A 7,155-nucleotide genomic window follows, 5' to 3' on the forward strand; every position below is an offset into this window, starting at 1 on the left:
GGTGGGCAGAAGACAGAAACATGGATAGACACTCCATGCAGAGTGCGGTTGAATGTTTATTCAGGGGGTTATGGAGGAGGAAGGGTGAAGGGGGGAGACAGAGAGAGAGGGAGAGAGAAGAGGAGAAAGAGACAGAGAAGGGGGGAAGCAGAGAAGTGGGGAGAGAGGCAGAAGCGAAGCTACCTCTCCGAGAGGAAGATGGAAAAGAGAACTGGCTCAGGCCGGAAGCTGAAGATCAGCCTGCCTCAGCAGATGGGGGAGGGAATGGGTGTGGCTTGTCTCTTAAAGGGACCAAAACCATAACAGGAGGGACCTGCCTGCCTCTGCCTCTCCAGTGCTGGGATCACACATGTGTCCTTCCATGCTCAGTTTTGTGAAGTGAATGCTGAGGATGGAGGTCAGGTCCTCCTGCCTTTGTGCCAAGTCCTTTACCAACAGAGCTATCTTCTAGCCTCCTTAGGAAGTATCTTTAAGATTGAAATCAAATTTAGTAGTACTGAAACATTAGTGTTACATGTCAGGGACCTCATGAATATACAAGAGGCCAAACAAGAGCATCAGGGAACCTGGATCCCTCTGGTGAACAGACGGTTGTGAGCTGCCATGTGGACCCTGGAAATCAAACCTGGGTCCTCTGCAAGAGCAACAAGTGCTCTTAGTGGCTGAGCTATCTTTCCTGTTGATCTTCAAATTTCTTTGTTGCTTCCTTTGGGGAGTTTAGTAATTTAGTACAGATGCTGTGGGTGTATGCAAAAGAAAAACCTCTTAACTTTCTCCAGTGGAGCATGGGTGGTGTCCTGTAAGACTCGTGGTCTTTGTGGCTTTTGGATATGTGGGACAAGTCATGCTTAAAATAAGTCTTAAAGATGCCCAGCAGTTTCACAAACGAAAAGAGGGAATATCAATTTGAGGTAGAGAAATCAACATTATCAAAGGTAATTTTTCAGGCACTGCACGCATGTAATGTACAGACATGAATTCAGGAAAAATAGTCATACACATAAAAAGGAAGAGAGAGTTTTTTTAAAAATTAAAAATATTTGAGGGCAGCTGACTCCTGTTTCTTTTCCAAATGTCCTCAAATATGCTGCCTTGGTCCCTAGGATGGTCAGCCATTGATCAACTGGAAGGATGATTGGCCATTGATCAGCCGGAAGTCTCTCATCTATTCCCGCTTCCTCCACAGCTTGTCCAGGTACAGAATTCTACTTTGGAAGTCATTTCCTTTCAGAATTTGTGTCCTTGTTTATTTTGATGTCTTGCTTACCATGTAGCTGAGGAATCAAATCATTCCTAGTACCCTCTTTCTTCTCCTTTTTTTTTTTTTTTGATTGTTTGAGACAGGGTTTCTCTGTGCAGCCCTGGCTGTCCTGGAACTTGCTCTGTAGACCAGGCTGCACTCATAGAGATCCACCTGCCTCTGCCTGCCAAGTGCTGCGATTAAAGATGAGCCATCACTGCCCAGCTTATCCTCTTTCTTCTAAAATCTTCCATTATAGACAAATTTAAGTATGTTCAAAGAGCAAATGAAACGAATCTCCATGTATTCATCATGTTGCTTCCACAGCTACAACCCCACAGCTGATGACACTGTATTTAAAGGCTGCCTACAACTTTCTTCACAAATTTTTAATTATTTTGAATCAAAATCCAGAGTCATACTATTTTGTGGTAAATGTCCATCAGGAATCAAACTTCTGCTCTTTTGTAGGTCATTTATTCTCTGAAAGGTTTTTCTAAAGTCCTAAAATTTAATAGTGTAACTAGTATATCCATTTCTGTGGCTCCTTTTTGTGTGAATGCATCTCTCTTGCTTCTAAAAATACTCCTAAATGCCTTTATTGATGCTATCTCTTCTTCATTGCTTAGATATTGGAGCTCTCAGATGGTTTTCCAGCTTTTTTTTATGACATTGACATATTTTGTTATTTTTTCTTTGTTTAAAAATCATTTAAAATTATATGGTAAGAATGTGTGTCTCTGTGTGTGTGGCTGTGTGTTCACAGGCGCAGTAGCTTATGGGAACCAGAAGAGGGTGCAAGGACCCCCTGAAATTGGAGTTAGAGGCAGTTCTGGGCGGCCTGAAGTGGATGCTAGGAAATGAACATAGGCTGTCTGCCAGGGCAGTGCACATACTGAATTTCTGAGCTGTCTCTCCAGCTTCCTTGATCTACTTTTCTTAAGGACTGTCTCAGTTTTATCTCTTGGCTCAAAGTTTCCAGTTATCTTTGTATAGTTTTGTTTTTCTTTTGATTCTTTAATTAAAAAACAAAACAATAACCTCTTAGGTCTGTGAGCGTTTGCCTGCTTGTATGTCTGTGTACCATGTACATATGGTGTTTGTGAAGGCCAGAAGAGGGCGTCAGATCCCCTAGAACTGAAGGTCACTGACTGTTGTGAGCTGCTGCATGGGTGCTGGGAACTGAACCCCGGTCCTCTGGAAGAGCAACCAATGTTCTTCACCACTGAGCCGTCTCTCCAGTCGGTTTGGGTTTTGGAGACATTATCTCAAAATTCAGCTGGCCTCAAACGCATGCCACTCGTACCTCAGTTTCCCAAGTGGTGGCCTAGCTATGCACCACCAAAGCTAGCTTTTTGTTTTCTTTTCCAGTTCTCTGTTATATTTTTAAAAGTCTTAGCACTTTCTACAGTATTCTTTGAATGTTTCTTTTCTATGGTGTCTTGCTTTTGTTTCGGGTTGGAATATGGTCTTTGTCTTCTTGAACCTATAATGATATTTTTGAGGTTTTCCTTTCTTCCAAGCTTGTTCTTTTTCAATTGGCTTACAGTTGGGTGGGGGTTCTAACTTCTGGGGTGGGGTATTTCATCACTGGGCTTGTAATTCCTTTGCTGTTTCATAAACAAGAAAACGTGAACTTGAAAAGTGTCAGAAGTTGGAGAGATAGATGGCTATCAGTTCAGAGCCTTGCTCCTCTTCCAGAGGATCCAAGCTCAGTTCCCGGCACCCATGCCTAGCAGTCTCAACTGCCTGTAACTCCAGCCCCAGGGGGGTCCTAACACCCCTGGTTTCTGAGGTCACTCACACCCACACATGTACACATAATTAAAAATAAAACAATTGAAAAAAAAAACAAGAAAAAGAAAAATGACTGGGGGCTGGAGAGATGGCTCAGCAGTTAAGAGCACTGGTTGTTTTTCCAGAGGACCAGGGTTCAATTCCCAGAACCCATATGGCTGCTTACAATTGTCTGTAACTCTAGTTCCAGGGGATCCAACATCCTCACACAGACATACATGCAGGCCAAACACCAACAAATGTAAAAATAAATCTAAGAAAAATTTAAAAATTTAAATTTAAAAATTTAAGAAGTGACTGGCCCGCTGAGCTTCACAGAAATAACTGGCTCATTTATCGGGAACACTCTCAGGTTGGGACTTTAGGTTTTGCTCAGGGCAGGTGAGATATTTGGAAAAGAGAGTTTTGAATGTGCCATTGGCAGGGTATGCATCTGGCTGCCAATTCTCTGTGGCTGTGCCGAGGGTGAAGGCTCAGAGTGTCTGCATTCAGCGCTAGCCTTATGATCAGTAGAGGTCTGTCTGGTCTCACAGTACAGGGCCTCGCCCTGGCCCACCGGTCTGTTTGATGTAGGTCACCAGAAGGATCTGAGACATGTCTGCCCACATTTTGGAACCTTTCGCATGCAGTGTCGGGTTTTCCTGGTGTTGCCAATGTCTGATTTTGAGTTTGGAGGACTGTGGTACCATTTACGCCGGTTGTGAACTCTCCTGCAGCCAGATGGGGGTTTAAATTTCTTGGGATGCTAAATCGGCGATCACACATTCTTCTGCTTCCCAAATTCCCAAAATTCCGCTGCTGCTGTTTCCGCTCCTGTTTTCCTCACACTTACGGGCTTCGGGACCAAACAGAAGATTTATTATGCTGCCACAGGGTTCAGGAGATAGAACTAGGTTTGCATGATTGGGTCATCTGAACCAAGAAGAAGGTTTCCTCCCTGGGGTCCCCTCCTCTCCGGCCACTTTTTTTTTTTTAAATTTAAAGAAAAAATTTATTGAAGATCCGAAAAAGAACTCTTACAAGATTGACTTTTCCATAAAACTGTAGCTACACAATGCATTGCGTCTATCATGTTAAAACGTGCATTAGACACAAATACAAAAACCATGAAACAAGCCACTATTCTTTAACAATTAAGCAAAGATAAAATGCCTAAGGAACAACATGGATGACTTGCAAAGGATGGGGCTCTTTAAGCATCATTTTTTTTTAAAAAAAGAGCACAGATGGATGAGTGTTAAGTTATATACACTGAAGTGAACCTTTGGCACTAGGAATCAGAGCATTTTGTCACAGCGCATTAACACATATAAAAATGCGTAGTGTCAAAGGAACAGAACCACCAGCATTTTTTTTTTTTGAGTCAGGGTCTCAATCTGTAACCAAGGCTGGTCTCAAACTCGACATCCCAGTGCCTTAGCTTCCTGAGGGCTAGGATTACAAACGTGTGTCTTCACAAGCCTGGCTGGAATGTGGTTTTTGTCAAATTAGTCAAACTCACACCTCGAAGGGTGACACTTAACACAGCACATTAGACTGCTGGGCTATCCATTACCTTTTAAACCCTTAAAATCCTATAGCCACAGTTTTGTCCTCCTGATGAGTTTGGTGGTAGGCACTCTGGTAAGCAGCAGGGTACCATGGCCTCTGAAACTGATTCTGCAGTAAGGAATCAGCCATCGCCAGGCTCAGGCCATACATGGCGAGGATGTCAATGTTCTCCTTCTTAGAGGGCTCAGGCACACATTGCCAGTAAGAGCGCTTCAAGCTGTGGAGACGGACTAGCTGATTTCTTAAATATGGACCACAAGAGAGTTAATGCTTCACAAAGGCATAGCATCCATGCTAGAAATCCACCATTAGTACAGATTTAGCAGCTCGTGGTGTGCAGCTTTCTAGGTTCAGTCACACTAGGAAAGGTCTGCTCCTCTTGTTGAAGCACCAAAGATGTGGCTGGCTTCTCGTGTACAACACTTTCAGGGGCTGTAGTGGATGGACAACTGGGCTGTGGGCATTGCTAGCAACTTCTCACTTTGTAAATCTGCACCTGTCACAGAAACAGCTCAGTCTTTATTTACTTACTCATTCCTTGAACTTAATGTGTTCTTGTTTCATTTCTATTGCTTTAATGAAATAGTCACAACAAACAACTTAAAGAAGAAAGGTTTTACTTGGCTTACAATTCCAGGTCTATTATTGTAGGAAAGGCAGGACAGAAATTAAGTATCACATCCACAGTCCAGAGCAGAGAGAGGATAAATTCATGTGCTTTTGTTTGCTTCTACTCAACTTCTTGAATCATATTGTGCTTAGGGAATGATGTCACCCACAATGGGCTGGGTCTTCCTACATCAGTTAACAACCAAGACAATTTCCACAGGCTGATTGTATCTAAACAGTTCCTCATAAGACACTCTGATGATGTTTGGAGAGACAGCTCAGTATTTAAGAAGCACCTCTTCCTCTTCTGGAAGAGCCAAGTTAGGTTCTCAGCACCCTTGTCAAGTGCTCACAACTGCTTATAACTCCAATATTCTAGGGATCAACACTCTTTCTCCCCTGCCTGCTGCTGGCAATTGCCCAAACATCTGAAGATACACATGAATAAAAATAAAAATAAATCTAAAACAACAGCCTTTCCTGTGGTGGTTTTAGGTTATGTCCAGAGGACACAGGTTTGGTTCCCAGAACACACAAGGTATCTCATAGCCATTTGTAACTCTAGTTCTAGGTGGTCTGCCTCTGAGTGCACCAGAAACACACATGCTATACAGACACACATCCAAACAAAACACTCACATACATAAAATAAAAATAAATCTAAGAAAAGTGCAGAAAAAAATTGGGAAGATCTTCTGCTTGTGGAATGGAAGAATTGGTTTAGTGAAAACTCCAATATTACCCAAGACAATTTGCAGATTTTATCCAATAACCATGAAAATATCAATGGCAGTTCTCTCTCTCTCTCTCTCTCTCTCTCTCTCTCTCTCTCTCTCTCTCTCTCTTTCAGGGTCTCACATGAAAAAGGTATGCAGTAGAGTATGATCTTGAGCTCCTGGCCCTCCTGCTTCTATCCTCCAAGTTCCAAACCACACCCAGCTTCCCAACATTGGCCTCCGTAGAACTAGAACAAACAGTGCTAAAATCCATATGGAAGTAATGACTGCACACAGATGAAGAAAACTTGAGCAAAAAGAACAGATGGCGATACCATGACACCTAAATTCAAGATATACCCCAGGGACAAGGTAAAAAAGATAGCATAGCACTGGAATAAAAGCCGACATATAGACCAATGAAAGAGAATAAAGGTCCCATTAATAAATTCATGTATCCCCAACCAACTGATTCCTGAGAAAAACACTAAGACAAACAAAGAGTAGGGACTGGAGAGATGGTTCATCAGTTAAGAACACTTACCACTCTTGCAGAGGACCCAGGGTTGGCTCCCAGCACCCACATCTGCAGTTCTCAGTTGCCTGTGATTCCAGCTCCAAAGGATCTAACCACTTCTGACCTCCATAGGCACCTAATGCAAGTACATGGTGCACATAAATTCACACAGGTGCTGTTTTAATTTGCTTTCTAGTGCTGTAATAAAGTCTATGACTGTAGTGGTTTGAAAGAAAATGGCCCCCAAAGGCAGTGGCACTATTAGGTGTGGCCTTGTTGGAGGAAGTGTGTCACTGTAGGGGTGGGCTTTGAGGTGAACCTCTGATTTTGAGTCCAATCTGGTCTACAGATTGAGTTTCTGGTCTACAGAGCAAGTTCCAGGACATCGACAACCAGGGCTACACAGAGATGCCCTGTCTCAAAAAAATACCACAATATTTCAACATAATTCAACACATATTCAACAAACGTTTACATAGTTTGAATATAAAAAATAGAATATTTAAAAAACAATAAATATTGTATGCATGTGTGTTTATGAAAGAGAGAGAGAGAGAGAGAGAGAGAGAGAGAGAGAGAGAGAGAGAGAGAGAGAGGCTGTGCATGTTGAATGGAGGTCAGAGGATCATTTATGGAAGTGACTCTTCTTCCACAGTATGGGTCTCGGGGAAGCGGGGCGGGGGGGGGTGTAACTGAAGTTGTTAGCTTTGGCCCCAAACATATTC

The sequence above is a fragment of the Microtus ochrogaster genome, chromosome 21, assembly GCF_000317375.1.
Source record: "Microtus ochrogaster isolate Prairie Vole_2 chromosome 21, MicOch1.0, whole genome shotgun sequence".
NCBI lineage: Eukaryota > Metazoa > Chordata > Mammalia > Rodentia > Cricetidae > Microtus > Microtus ochrogaster.